The sequence below is a fragment of the Rhipicephalus sanguineus genome, chromosome 10, assembly GCF_013339695.2.
Source record: "Rhipicephalus sanguineus isolate Rsan-2018 chromosome 10, BIME_Rsan_1.4, whole genome shotgun sequence".
Lineage (NCBI taxonomy): Eukaryota > Metazoa > Arthropoda > Arachnida > Ixodida > Ixodidae > Rhipicephalus > Rhipicephalus sanguineus.
Genome location: NC_051185.1, coordinates 41,124,041 through 41,139,906, shown reverse-complemented (window position 1 = coordinate 41,139,906; position 15,866 = coordinate 41,124,041). Strand labels below are relative to the sequence as shown.

The 15,866-nt window shown below is 47.9% G+C and overlaps 1 long non-coding RNA gene across 1 annotated transcript; it reads left to right on the top strand.

The window, feature by feature from the left end:
- The first annotated feature begins 5,262 nt into the window (after nt 1-5,262).
- LOC119371759 (uncharacterized) lies at nt 5,263-14,708 on the top strand. The gene is made up of 3 exons (XR_005179287.2): nt 5,263-5,379; nt 5,819-5,878; nt 14,611-14,708. It is a non-coding gene; the product is annotated as an uncharacterized LOC119371759 (long non-coding RNA).
- Nucleotides 14,709-15,866: the final 1,158 nt, after the last annotated feature.

The following is a 15,866-nucleotide window of genomic DNA, read 5'->3' as shown; positions in this document are numbered from 1 at the left end:
CGAATATCACCTTGACTGGGCAGTTCTCTCTGCATATTACGGGAGCTCTTAGATACTTGGCCTTCACACAAGCAGAATCGTTCATTTGAGTTCGTTGAGTAGCGCACTCACTCCGCCTCTTATTAGTGGCAATCTCTCGAAAGCGTTCTCAGAAATAATGATCATTTTGTTATCTATCGGTAGTTCCAGTGAACTGCACTGAAAGCTCTCAAATGAATGTTGGAGAACTTAAATAACTCACCTACCAAATAAAAATAAGAGTGCTGCAGTTTTTGCATCAATAACAAAGATGCATGGTAAAGCAGGAAACATATCGCAATAGAACGACTGTGAAAGGGATCAGCGATATGACATCTGTCTAGTTTTAAGGGATTTAACTATAGTATTTACCTGGTATGCTTCGGTATGGAGTCCGTAAAAGATGTAATTTGGAGAGGCTCATTACAACCTATGAGTATTTTCTTTCAAACTAACGATGTAATGGTGCGGGTGCAAATGCCTTCCCTTTTAAAACTCACAGAGTGAAGAGGCAGGTTGAAGCCTTCAAACGCAAGGACTTCAATATCATTACTGAACGCAGCAGAGAAACTTGGTCTTGCTGTTCCGACGTGGGAGCGACCCGCAACGTGCTAGGGCGCGTTCCGAGGGACCAAAATAAAGTTTATCCATTCATTCATCAAGCAAAGAGGCGATCACCTTTGTGCTGTGCAATGAATGTCCATGATGCGCCATACTCAGATACACCCATGGTCACTCTCTACTCAATAATTGTGAAACTTACAATATTTTCCTAGCATAGAAAGGTGCAATCAGATAAACAAAGGCAAATGTGGACCACGCTCACCTAAAGTGTTTTATAGTTCACATATTGCTGTCCATATATCGGAAGCCTCATAAGGCGTTGATATTGAAAGACGGATATCGTTTTTACTATACAGTGTCCAAGAGCGAACGACCAGGTGTATAAGATGAACATAAAATGTACGATTGCAACTTTAAGCATACTTTATAGTACTTTAATGCTGACTGAGTGGTACTTTCTGTCGTTTATCAATGTGAATAACGTGTTGGAATATTGATGTCAAAATGTCACTTTAAAGGGCACCTTTGAGCTAACGAGCCCAATGCATACACTGGGCGTTCACGATCACGTCTGCAAAAGTTTGCAACGCTACGCGCCGCGGAAAGGGGTGAAATTTCAAGGTGAATGCTGCTTGCCCTTCCTCTCGCGGGCGCGCGCGTTAGAGAATGAGGGGATGACGTACATGAGAAAATGGCCCTACGTAGATGGTAGTGCTGTGACGTCGCTCCTCTACGTATACGACTGTGCTCTGACGTTGCCAATATTTGCGCGTGACACTGGGATAATTATTTGACACGACATGTGTAGTTTGTGTCATTTGTTGCTTGAATAGACTAATAAAACTTGAGAGAAATAATGAGATACACAAAGGGAATGTGTGCGTCTTTTTCATTTTTTTTCTTGAATTGCAGCGAGATGCGGGGCTAATGTGCCTACCTTTCCCATGCGTTCGTGTCCCCGCGGTTAGCGCATCGAGCAGACGCCAGCCCTAGAAACAAAAGTAATGTTCTGGCGCGTTCGAGCACTCATTATGCTCATTTATTCTACAGCGTCCAAGTAAACGGTAATGCGGCACTGGCTCATGATACCGCCACTCCCGTGCCCGTACAAATGGCTCAACTTTCATGCCCGTCCCGCAGAAACAGGCAGTACACCACAGAGAACGCCGACAAAACGCCCGCGGCCGCTACATAAAAAAAAAAGGTAGCGGCCGTGCAACGCCGCTCGCGTGCTCGGCCACGTCATGTGCACGTGACCATGCATGCGCATGACGTGTTCATGCGTATGTGTCAAGTGAAGAGGGCAGGGAAGGGATTTGGCTTGCGAAGGCTACACGGTGCGAGTGGCAAGGGTTTGAAACTCGCCTCCTCGCATCATGGTTTCGCGCCGCTACAAATTATTGTTTTTCTCAGCTCGTAATAAACCGATTTGAAAAATTATTGCGGCATACTGCTCTTCATTCGGCACACAACAACTTCCAGCGTCTAACTAAAATTTGCTATGTGGCGTGGTGAGGGGCCCTTTAACGAAACATTAAAAATGTTCTAAATGCTGATATAATGATATATGTCTGTCGTTGTAGGTACTTACACTACGATTAGGTGGCTGCAGCTGTGGTGTCCAATAAGTTGTTCGGGCTTATCACACATCTATCACGAGGCCAACAATACGAGGTGCAATCGTTCCACCCCTGCTTTGTTTACATTGCTCAGTTATTCTTGACATTCTCTTACTGTTACGTTAGACTGTAACAAAAATTTCGCCTACCCTTTTGCATTACTTTGACTCAACCTTACCCTTCTCACAGTAAATTAAGGCATATTATTCTTGCTTTAGGTAATCTATTGCTGCATTCTATTACGAAGAAAACACTGTGCGGTACCAACGTAGGACAGTTGGGAGAGAGCTGCGAAAACCTCAAAAGGCAAGAAGTGGGGACGCTGTGGTGCTGCCATTGGACATTGTCGGATAGTCACACTTTTGCATAAAACTGGGAATACATTTGAAGTCACCAACATCGACAACACTGTTTGTTCACTTTCAACAATTACATCTGCCTTTCGTTTGCTGCACATACCACAGACGTATATATAGTCACTCTTACCCGCAGCATCAAGCATGGAACCAGATGAAGTTACGTAACATGGTGACCAAAATGTTGGCAAACAAATATTTCTTCTTTGCCTTTGGCACATATGTGCCCAGCATTTTAATGGATGGAAAAGCTTTATTGATTGTCCGGCAGATTAACGGCCCGGCTCAGGTCTCCCAGGAGCGCACTCCGCCGCACGCCCAGCATTTTAAGCAATAAAAATTAGCGGTTCTACGAATACATCAAGACGATACAACGAACATCTTATGCGTCATGCTACTCCACAAATTTAGGTGACACTTACAGCTTTTAATTGGTGTAATTTATAGAAATTTCTGTTCCCTCTTAGGTGACATGAGAGATATTCAAGAATAATAACTATGAACCATTTCCAAGCACCAAGTTGAGCCGACATTTCACGGTGTATGATGCCAAATTAAAGGCAAAAAAGAGCCCACATTTAATGCGGGAGGGTGCAGTGTGCATTAAAATACTTACACAGCCTCATTAGCAATCGTACTTGAGCCATTAGTTTAGCTTCTGGCACTACAAGCTACGCGGGTTCACAGCAGGGAAGTCTCAGGGATTGTGCGCACTGTACGAAGTGCGGAAATTTCGGTTGCAACGTTTTTGGAGCCTCACTTTAAACTTTGAGCACTCCAAAGAAGATAGAATGGGCTTCAGACCCAGTTTATTGGTCAACGTCAAAAATATTTTTCATGGAAAGAATTTATGTTAATTTTAACAAAAGCAACTTGCCGTAATATAAAATGGAACATGTAAACGTCCAATTTTATACAGAAGTACAGTCGAGGCAACAGATACAACGGAACAGTAATGAATTTTGACAAAAAAAGGGTACATTGCTTTTGTGAAGTCTGGGGTTCTTGCTTGCATATGACAACAAGTAAATGGCTAGCGCAGCCTGATGTTGGGTATAACTTTCGATTAAAGTTGTCTAGTCTTGGCTAAATGTTGCCTAGTTTTAGCTAGTGCTGGCTGTCCGGCAATGTGACAAAAGAAAGATGTGCTCTTCTACGCAGGCGTCTGAGTCCCTTCAGTGCCTTGCTCACTACAATGCTCACTACAAGAAAACTAGCTGGAATTCTTTTTTTTTTTACTTTGCAAATACGAAGTCGTATGGCGTGTGAACGTTTTGAATGGTTCGATATATACGCATTGAAACCCAGCACCATCAGATATTGCTTATTCGAAATACTGCATTCCTATAATGCAAAGCTTGGCAAATGCTCTATTTATATGAACGCGCTTCGAAGTTCCCGAACTGTAAATATCACTAACGAAGGCGTGGATTGCTGAAACCATCATGAAAGTGCCTTGTGTTATTCTTATCTTCATTGTAGACATACACCGAACAAAGTATGTTTAGGTTTTGCTGCACTCGCAATCTCTGAAATGGAAAAAGGGAAGAGCCGGAAATAGAAATCGTGTGCTAGCGTTCTGTTTCCTTAGTGGGTGAAAGAAACGTTTTTAGGACAGTACTTAGGTGGGTAATCAGTGAGGTGGCTCATTGGGCCTTATTTACATGTAACGACATAAATTTGTCTTGCTTTTGTAATGCCATAGGAGAGGTACAATTGAGGACGTTTTCGAAACGCGAGGAGCCAGCAGAAGCAAGTGAACTGAAAGGCTGCACCTTAAAAGTACTCAAAAATTTGAAATTATTAATTTTTTTCTGTCATGTTTGTATAATTTTTAGCGGTTTTACGTTCACCCCGAGGCAAGTGCACTGGCACATTTATTGCCTAAAGAAATTGCAGGCTATGTGAAGCGTTCGCAAGGTGGTGCGGTGGAATGCACCCAAGGTTTTGCACGAGCCAGAAGTGTCAGTCCTGGGAAGGGGGCAAGGTTGCGCTTGCCCCTCCCTCTTACTAGTTGAGTGTGATCTTCGGCCCTTCCTAATCGCACATCTTAGCAGCCTTGATTACCAGCTGCATTCTGTTCTAGGCATCTAAGGACGCAGTTGAAATGAACACGTAAATAGACTTCCAAATATTGATCACGCTAATGGCAGATTTAATTTCTGTTGTGCCTCCCCCTGTGTGCAGTTTGGTTTCCAACCAACAACTCATTCTTTCTGTGCGGTTGCTGCTAGTGGGGAAGGAACAACCACGTATGAATTTACGCTTCGCAACAGAAGTAACGTACACAGCATACGGCTTACAAACAAGTTCCTGTCATTACTAAGCAGTTTCTGTTTTTAGTGACACTGTTTTCATTACGTAACAAATAAACAAGTGGAACCTGCTAGCTAGTTCCATAGTTTTGCCATAGGTGCAGCAGAAAATATGTCTCTATTACCTCACGGAGCCTACGACAGTTACAACATGCGGTGCTACTGTTACCTCGACTCCTTCACACTACTCTTAACAGTTGTGCGTAACTATACTTGCATAGTGAGAGCCTTTGGTTATAAGTTTTCACGTATGTACTAGTTTGTCATTTGAGGTATCGCTAATTGTTCTGTGGTACCATTACCGCAATGTTGCTTCTGTTGCCTAAGTAAATTCCAAGGAAGACGAATGAAACTGTAATAGTTTGTTGTTTATTTACAGAACATTGAATGAAATCAGCAACCAGTGCGAGTGTCAGAAGCGCCGTGTGTGCCTCTGAACGACGTCTTGATCCCAACGCAGCCTGGTGATGGCTTCATGCGGTGTCGTCCCAGGCTCTGCGAAATCCCGTAAGCAAAGCGATAGCATGCCGTCTTCTTTTATCTCCTGCAATGCAGAAATGTGTAGAACAGACATTACTCAGTTCAGTGAGGGATATCCACGTCACAAAAAGTTTGGTGTTTTGCTCGTCGACTCATGATGATGAGAATAAAAGTGAAAATGATGTTCATTATCTCACTCTTGTCTCATCTGTGTTGTTTTTATTTTTTGACAATTGACAAAAAAGGACGCCGTCAACACAATTAGCGGCAAACGTACTGCTTTACACTTTAGTGACTTACTCGCAATCAGAAACACGTCCGATCTAATTATTGTAGGCAAATAAAATGACGAATTTGATCACTCTACCTGCGTACAATGCGGAATGTGTCTCGTAGAGTCTTTCTAACCTCATCGATAGTTACGCATGGAACTTCACTGTCCTGTTTTGCTCTGATTGCACTCCAGGTTGGAAGCCTTGCCTGCGACCTGTGAATTTAAAATTTTGAAGTCCGAGTATAAATACTGGTGAGTAAGAGAATAAATTCATGACGGTACTGCCGCTTCTCTATGTGACGTCATGCTTTTTTTTTCTTTATTTCTGGCTTAACAAAAGTTGTCCCGCCTAACACACACATGGTGAAGGTTGCACCACAGCGCACTTTTCTTACATTGATCTTCAAAATAGGCGTGCGCAGGGGTCTCCATTATGGGGAAGGGGGGGGGGGGGGTCAAAGTTACGCAGCATCCCCTCCGCTATATTGGTCGAGTCTGAAAGAAAAGACGCTTGACTATTGAGGCGAAAATGAAAATAAAGCCATGACATACTTATTACAACGACCTGCCTTTGGTACACGTCTTTAAGAGGGTAACGATGCGAAGTAAACAGCTTTTGGAATGCAATATATAGAGAAGGAGGCCGCCATTCGCATCAAAAATCTGCATGACCATAACACTGCCCTTTAAACAATGCCAAGACAGGTCAGACTAAGTAATAGTATGGGGCGGATATGGCGCCCTGTTGAATGATTAGAAAGGGGGCCGTCCCCCACCCCCTGCCACCCTGCGCTTGTGCGCACACCAATGGGCTTCAATGAAAGTTTATTTACGAGATAGATGTATGTTTGCATTTCGGACAACAAGAAGGCTGTCGTCATCGCCGCAAACAGCATTCTGGGTTTCTATTGTTGACAGTGTCGAATTTAGTTATATTGTCAAATTCTCTAATGGCGGCATTTTCAACTAATCAAATAGGCCGCAGCAGCCCTATGGGCCAATCAGAGTTGACAAGATGGCGAATTTGACAAGGTGTCAGAATTCGGCAGTGTACTGAATAGCACCTCGTCTCTCTGTCTCCATCTTCATCGCTCCATCTTGGAGTGACCAAGGCAAAATGGTCATCCCTAGGCCGCATTATCACGTTAAAATATGTGCCAAGATCATAAGTTTTGAGAGAATGACGACGTTTGCCTAATTAAACTACGATAATAAAATGATGGTGGTCTGAATGGAACGTCGTTCCATCTTTAAGGATTTTTACTAAATTTCACACAAGGGATTTATGTCTCGCATGCAAGAACACAAGGACATCTTTGTGGGCCATCTGAAGCTTATACTTGCCTATATTCTTCTGCATGAAGCAAGCACAACCATACAAGGACACTTAACTTCCATTCACCTTAACGTCTCCATCACGCTTGCAAGTGTCAGTGCAATATCAACAGAATTTGCCGCGCGCTCCCACACAAAACAAGGGCAAAATTCAATAATATGCAAAAAAAAACCGCTCAGAAGTTAACCCCTTGGAGCTATAAAGCGAAATAGAATTGTCACTCGCACATTCACTTGCTTCTGCATTGAACGTGACGAGTCGCCAACGGACAAGGTGGCGTAATTGCACGCATGTCAGTTTCAGTTCATTTCAGTTTCAGTTTATATATTTCCGTATAAAAAAAAACGCCAGGCCTGCGCGGAAAGCGCAGCACAGTCACAGCGAAAGCTGGAAGAGCGGCATTTCTAGAGCCCGTTATAAACTCTCCTGTGGCTACTAATGCAGGTACATTAGCAACGTACCCACTACGCCACAAAGCGTAATTTTTGGGAAGTTGGGAAGCACCCAGCACGACATTATTCGTTGTTCTGCGGAGAAGCGAGGTACCATATGTAAGCGATTATGTGCAGTTTGTTGATGCGGCGGTTGATGACGATGAATAATTATGGTTGCGCCCTTTGTAATGGGCTGGAAGCTTCAAATGACCCACTAGTTACGTAGTGCATATTGTGTGACGCCCGGTCGTTATTTAACTGTCCCACCAAGCTTTATAACACACTTTAACCGGAGAAACGCAGAGCGGGAGAGAGAGAGAGAATTGACTTTATTGAGACCCTGAGGAAATGGATCCTGGGAGCCTTATGGGCTTCGTTGGCAACCAACAGAAGTGCACTTGCGAGGAACCCACTACGCTATAAATCATTGTAATTTTCGAGAAGTAGGGCAGTAGGCACTGTGCCATTTTTCGTCATTCTACAGACAGCCGTGGTACCTGCTAAACGCATGTAAGGCATTATGTGCACTTTGTTGATGCTGTGCGTAATGACGATGAAGAATTATGGCAGAGCTCTTTGTAATGGGTTGGAAGCATTCAACAACCTACTCGTTGCGCAATTCGCATTGTGTGACGCCTGGTTACAGAATTCGCGTTGTACGACGCTTGGTGCTTATTCTACTCTTTTACCACGCTATATTGCATATGCTAATGTAGTTCCTTCCCGACATGAAGCCTGTATAGGACCTTTTTGCAAAGCAGTTTCAGGCACCGGCATGGCTCAGAGGTTGAATACTGGGCTCCCACGCAGATGGCCCAGGTTCGAACCTCGTTCCATCCTGGAATTTTTTTCTTATTTAGTTTCTTTTCTTATTTCGAGCGATACTGGTTACGGACACCGGCGGCGGCGGCGGCGGCGGCGGACAACTATACGGCACCAAAAACGGCCGGTGAAATGACCTCATAACAGCTTTCGCTGTAAAACATACATGATGACAGAAGTATACAGGTGGAGGTCCCAGTGCACCTGGCCGAAGGGGTCCCTCCTGTCAGAAAGAGAGAGAATAAACGTTTATTTTGAGCAAGCGCACTGTGCGCCCAAGGTGAGCGGCCTCCTTATTCCAGGTTGCCGAGGGCCTTCGCCATCTCTCGTGCCCGTTGAACCAGGCTTCGCTGATTCTTGAGGTCTGGGTCCGATAGCTTGGCCTCCCACTGCTTTTCAGTTAGTGTAGCGGTGCCAGGGTTTTGTATGCATCCCCCAAACCATGTGGCATGGAGTGTCCGGGACGTCAGAGTACTTGCAGATGTACGAGTGCTTAGTCGGTGAGATACGGTGAAGTAATAAACCGTGAACGTTTGTTTGCAATTTCCTGAGGGTTACTGCCTCTTCCCTAGTTAGGCTGGGGTGAGCTGGCGAGCGAGTTCTTCGGCCTAGCCTGTAGTACTGCAAGATGTCGCTGTACCTGTCAGAAAATGTGTTATATTTACTACTCGATTGTAACAATGTTAAAAACGTGGAAAAACTATAAAGTAAATGTAATACAAACTGCAAATAGTCGAAATTAAACAACTGCAAGTGTAACGGGAACGTTGCTTAGAACATCTTACAGCAGACGTAAATGACAACAACAGACATTTATGACAGACGTTTAAGTCTGTCGATATTGACCCATAGTGTCGATAATGAGTTTTTTTTTTATTGGCGCCAGTATGCCCTACGGCATAAGTTAAATAAAAGGAAAGAGTTCAGATTCGCTGATAAAGGCCAGGAGCGGTCGATGCAACGGCCCGTGCGTCCAGCGCGTTAAGTCGGGTGGTCGACCGGGGCGGTAGTCAAGGCCTCGTAGGTGGCGGGTGCGAGCCTTGTGAAGGCCCGGACAGGTCCCAAGTAGGTGATCGATCGTTGCTTCTGTGGCTGGAGCAACGCAGAAGGGGCATGTCGTTGGGGGAGGCTGTGCACCGGATGTCCATGCAGCCCGGATGGCAGGAGTCAACGCGGCGCCCACACGAATCCTCCTGAGCGCAACATCCTCTCGGCGAGTTAAGCCGCCGGGAAGGTCCGATCCACGCGGAGGAATGAGTGCACGCGTGGAGCGCCGGAGGGTTTCTTTGTGCAGGAGCAAGCTGTCCTTTGGGGACAAACGAAGTAGAGGCAGCGGGTGTTGAACTTCCGCTGGATGGCAAGCGGCATCTGCGGCCATTTGAGCCAGTGTAGACCGACGGGTCCACAACACGCGGACAGGGCAGGCGCACGAGTAAATTAGTCGGTGCACATCGGAAGCTATATCGAGGGAGCTGCTCACTTTTCGCAACTCTCGAACTGCCTGCGTGGAGTCCATATAGACGAGCAGCCTATTGAGTCACAAGCAATCCACCTTGGGTATCATGAGTGTTAAGCCGTCCCGTATAGCTGCGAGCTCCGCCAACACTGATGGAAATGGTGCCTCTGTAACATAGGAGCATGTATGTTGCGTTTCAGGTAGCGTCGATAATGAGTTGCAATACTCACACTTACCATCAACAATTGGGTAGGGATAATTGCCGCGTCCCTTGCCTATCCGTCACTATCAGAGCCAACGCCTTTCTTCTACCGAAGCATCCCCATTCTCTACGGCATTAAAAGCATGCATGACAATCGCCTGGTACGAAAGACAACCATTCGTCGTTTGATTTTATTAGCTTTTACAAAAACGGCAAAAACCAACCATCGTTCACCAAACGGGTCACGTTGAAGGCTTTCTTAGTCTTTCAGACGCTGGACGCGTTGTGCAGGATCAGGTCTTCATTGTCGACCGCCGTCGACTCGTCGAGCGGGAAGCTCAAGTTGCTCGCGTTCAACGAGTACACGACCGGGGCGTGTAGCCAAGTCGGAGACGTCGCGGCTTTCCCGGAGCTCGCCGTCGCGTTTTCCGTTTCATCCCCGGCCTGCGACGGCGTCGCCGACGGCGTCTCCGTTCCAAGAGGCGCGCCTTCAGTCGGAGACGTCGACTTAACAAAGGCGCTCGGCCGTGCCCAGTCGTCGCTCGAAGACGACGCAGGAGCAGCCGGCAGGTGGGTCTGCTCCATTAGGTGGCGTTTCGTGACATTCATCCACTGTCGCGGGCGTTCGAAAGTAGTCTCAGAAAGCGCAGTGGTAGACTCGGCCAGCGTGGCGTTCGTCTCGTTGCCCGAGGCGGCGGTCTCGTTCTGTACCTGGAAGTCGGCGTACTGAATGCTGAGCGACATGACGGTCATGCCGAGCACGACGATTGCCAGGGCGAGGACGCCGATCGGGAAAAACCAGACGTTGCCCCTGCAAAAGAATTAGGTTTTTGAACTGACGCAGATGCCGCTTGCATAGTTTCAGAATAATACACTGGAAGGAAATCTGACGCTAGTGTCTATGCAACGCATGGCGCTTCAGCCAGCATGGGAATGATTGGCTGCACATGGATTTGCCTAAGATTAGTTCTTTCGGCTCCGTGTGCCCTGTAGCCACTTTCTCGCAAGACGAAGTTCAGCAAAAGTTCAGTAGTCCCGCTCCACAGCCTTGACCCTTTCAGGCTCACCAATTCCAATCAGCTCACGAGGTTCACAACGAGCCGTTCTTTTATCTGAAACAAAAGTCAAAACAAAGCAATAAACAAAAGCCACAAGTGCGTTCGAAGCCGCAAGCATGAAGACTAGGCAAACCCATGTACTACCCATCATTCCCGTTGTGGCTAAACGATCGCAGCGCCACAGTACGCTCTAGAAAATATTGCAGGAAACTCTATGGCGGAGCGTGCTGTGCATACTGATATATTTCTCCGTCTGCGCTGATGGAAAGCTTAATGAGAAATGCTTACAAACACGCTGGGAGAATTGAAAGAGGCACAGAACATATATCGCAGTATGAACGCCTTTCCAAGAGCACGACGGGCAGATACCTGCTAGAGGAGTTGGGAATTGGGTATCAGGCTCAACACGGTGTCAAACTCGACATACCAAGCAACGTCAGGAATAGGGTGGTCGTCCTTCCTTTGCCGAAGAACATGCATCGCCAGGGGGGGGGGGGCTGAACCTTCCCCCCCTTGGCTACGCCCCTGTTTGGGAGCACTCCATCTTCCCGTATTACTAAAGCGCCCCTAAACAGCCTCTGATCATTCTAAGAACTAGCACGTTATTCCCTGCTGGCGCTTCTCGTCATTTAGACCCAATTAGTGACGCCAGCAGCTTGTTTACGTGACGTCAGGAGGTAATAAGCTCTCGACTGGTTCATGTATACGAGGGATATCACCTATGAATTGTCTCTTACCCTGCTTTGCCGTACGGTCGCACGCTGGCTTGTCTCGCATGACTACCATGCGCGATTGACTAAGTGATTTCACTTCGTTTTAGTCGTCTTCGACTGCGAAATCGGGGATGGCATCATGCAGTCGAAAAACGCGAAATCCTGACAGGCTCGCTTCGTACTGACATTGTCCACTAGTTTATGAAGAAAAAAAAACCTCAGTTTCGCTGCAAGGGCGAAGTAATGAATGCGATAGCAACAAATTGGAATGTTGTACGAAGTAATGCTAGCAGCTAACACTTTCGGATCCGATATCACGTATAACTCAACCGAACGCTGGTTTAAGGGAATAGGCCGCTCCAGGGATCGACGCGGTTTTCGTGCTGTCAGCCCTCTAAACGCGAAGCGTTGAGAGCACAAATTTGCGAGCCGTCTCGATGTCTGTCGAGATAGCGCTCGCGACCACGCCATTAGGAACAAATTTCTCAGTTGTTGCTCGAGCGACACAACCCCACCCCCCTTCCTACCGACGCTCCTTCACCTGGCGAAAGATGGCCGGGGCGTATTCTTCCTGCCTGACGGGCCATCGACTGTAGGCCTCGCACTCGGGCGATGTTATTGCATGCACCCTTCGTGTGACGGATATGGCCGGCTCGTTTCATTCCTGCTTCAACAGGTTTCGTTCCTAGCACTTGCATGCTTTTACTCGTGCATAGAACATACGATGCGCGGGGTGATGTTATCGATTTGAGCTTTATGCGGGACATGACGGCGACGGTGACGGCGATGGCAGAAACCTACCGAGAGTGTTCATATAATTGCTATCGCTATAATAAGTGGCGAGTGGGAAGTAGCACGTTTAGGAAGTGTAATGAAGGCGAGAAAGAAACCACTCTCTCGTTTTTTAACTCGGAGATCACGTCACACGCCGCGCGAATAAGCCGCGTTATAGAGCATACACCTCTCGAATAGGCATCTGTGCTCTCGCGGAGGCAGCGCACTCACCAGTCCCACAAGTAGATAGTCGACGGCCGCCGCGGCAGCGTTAAGTCCAGGTCCGCGGGCAAGACGAGCTGCGGTAATGGCTGCCGGTGTAAAGGCTTGAAGTATCCCTCCGAGGGCGCCGCGCTTGCCTCTGTTTGGCTGGGTGTCGAACCACCGGCGCTCTTCGAGGTGCTCGTCGGCTCGGAGCTTTTGGTGTGATGGCTGGAGGACGACCCCTTGCGAGACCCCGAGTGCGGCTTCCTATGCGGAGAAGACTTCTTGCTTCCTTTCTTCCCCTTGCTGCCATGCCTGCCTTTCTTTCCTTTGGACCCGGCCTTTCCTTTCTTGGCCTTTCCTTTATGCTTGGACTTCTTCGCCTTGCCCATGACCGACTGCGGGTCGCTTGTCTTGTCTTGTCGCCTAGATCTTGGCACATACCCACAAGGGGGATTGGCCACACTGTACTTTATAATGTAAATGGTTTACACGACGCTGGCTAAAAAATAAAAAAGGAGAAAAATTAGATAAGAACTATCGCAACGGCCGCCTGCAATGCACGCGGCAGCCACTCGTCTTCTTCTGCTATGGGCACGCAGCGCGCGCTCACAGATGGTTCTCGGATTATGATGCTCTTTCTTTATTGGCGCCAGTATGCCCTACGGTATAAGTTAAATAAGAAATTACACCATCTCCCGCTAAAGGGGACCATGAGGCGATGCGAAGCCGGAGCACTTGCACGATCGCGTTCCGTTGGCGATCGTTGGGCATGCTACCGACCTCGCGTCGTGGAACGCGAAGAGGGACGCTACGCGCGTCGTATCTTCCATCTAGCCTGGCCGTTAATTCTCACAGGGCGAGCGGGGAACGCGGTCGACAGGCGGGCGAGAGGGGGGCAGCGTAGGAGAGGAGAGAGAAGCGGAGGGGACGCGCATGCGCTCGAGCTCATCGCGGCGTTGCGCAGGAGAGAATTTCGGCATGTCTAGCCCGCGTTTCAGAGGAAGAGTAGAAAGGGGGTGAGAGGAAAGGGAGAGGGAAAGTGGAGAGGGGAAGGGGAGAGGGAAAGTGGAAAGGAGGAGGGGAGAGGGCTAGTGGAGAGGAGGTGTGTGGAGAGGGTATGCGCATGCTCAGTAAGGGTGGTCACGCCGCACACCACCACCACCACCACCACCACCACCGGATTGAGCTCCGCCTTAAGATACTTCGCATCTAAAAATGGCCGCTTCGCACTAGTGATGTGAAGCCTGAAGAGCGGGGATGGGTGGCCTTCCTTTTTTCTCCTGATTTCTTCCTTTCTTTCTTCTCGTTCTTTCTCTTTCTCTCTGTCTTTTGTATCTGTTTTCTGTACCTTTTAATTTATATTTCTTTCTTCCTATGTCTTTCTTTCTCTTTCTCTCTCTATCTGTTTCCTTCTCTCTCTCTCTCTCTCTCTCTCGCTTTCACATGTTTCACGTGCTCCTCTTCGCCGAGCGGAGTTTTCGCTTGACGCTCGCACTTGCTGTACTCGACAGTGGGGCTTGCCCAATTCGTGCGGCGCATACCCACATGTGGTTTTCTGCTGACACCAAAGTTTTTACGGCCGGCTTAAACAGTTCCGCAGTTAAAAGGAACGTTTTGGCATCCTGGATAAAATCCAGGAGCGGTCGATGAAGACGACCATGCGTAGAGCGCGCTGAGTGAGCTAGTCGACCGGGGTGAAGGCCGCATAGGTGGCGAGTGAGGACCTTCTGAAGTCCCGTACAGGTTCCCAGTAGGTGGTTCAGCGTTGCATCTGTTGCTGGGGCAACGCTGGATCACCTACTGGAGTCCCTGTCCGGGCTTTCACAAGGCCCGCAACACTCCTAGTGTGGAATGCGAGCACAGTTGTATGCGTGTTTTAACTTGTCGAATTATGGAGCAGCGAATTTGTGTGAGACATGCACGTAAGGTTACAGGCAACTATGTATCTTTACATTTTTTGTTTATTTTTCTTATTCCTTCAGGCATCAGCTGCGGACGGCTCCTGCGTCCACAGCCACGCGCTCGACCGCTCTGGGGGTGACTGCAGAACCGCACCTTTCTGTGCCCCCTTGTGTAATCTGTGGCCACAGCACCTCTCTCAAGAATAAAGTGGTGAGTTATACGCCGGTTCATCAATACATCTAACTGTAACACTGGCCTGCAAAGCACAGCAGACGGTCCTGGCCTATATAGTGCAGCATGCTTTTTCAAGGGGCAACGCTGCGTTAGCCTCGTAACTGCTCTCTTTCTTTTTCTGTCTTTTTTTTTCGTTTTGGAATGATAGCCGCTCTGTGGGCCTAAGGGGAGGGGGGATATGAGTATTGCCAGAATGGCGACGGCGTCAGCAGCCTCTGCACTTCATTCTCGGGAGCGGCCGCACCGGTCGCGGCTGACACTTTGTAACTCATATCGAAGGCGATCGCACCTTTACCGCCATTTCTCGTGGCCCGAATGCAACAAAAATTGCAGTTCCAGCAGACGAAACTTCTACAGCGAAGATGAATATGGCTAGGTTCTGGCGGTTCGCGTCCGTGCACAAAATACGCGTAGACCAACAATTTTCGGCGCCCCTCGCCACCTCTCCACCGCCGATGCGTCTTCACTCGGCTGCAGCACTTGCCACCAGTCTTTGTGCCTCTTTGTCTCGTGACGTAGAGATCGCGCTAGCGCTGTTATCAGCAGTGGCCCTTTGGCATCGTGACGGGACGGACGCGTGTTGCTCGCTAGGAAGAAGAGCGCGAATTGATGGAGCGTCAGCGCGCACAGAAGGCCGAATGGACGCGAAGACGACGTGAAGCCGCTGACGCAGGACGTGCAGCCGCAACCGCTGGCCTCCATCGTCACAGTGTTGGAAGAGCTCTGACATTTTTTTTCTCATTTTTTGCGACGATGACAGCGACGCGTAGCATTGGGTCTCACTGACAGCCCAAGGTTGGTTGGTTGGTTGTTCCCAGAGGACACAACCCACCACGGGGGATCGGCCACGAATCGTGCGGCAGTAGGATTTGTGAATGGGGAAAAAAACATTAGGTGAGCGATTTTAGCTTGTTTCTTCTTTTTTTGTTTGCTTTTATCAGCTTTCTTCTTCCTAAAGTAAGTTGACAGCGTTAGTCATTTCTGCACTAATGGTTATTTTGCCAGTTTCAGTCAGGTCTCTGTCTTTTTGTTTTTTACCTCTTAGTTCTTTTATTAGGTTTCTTTTACTAGGTACCACTTCATCGCCCGTCAGTTAAAGTGG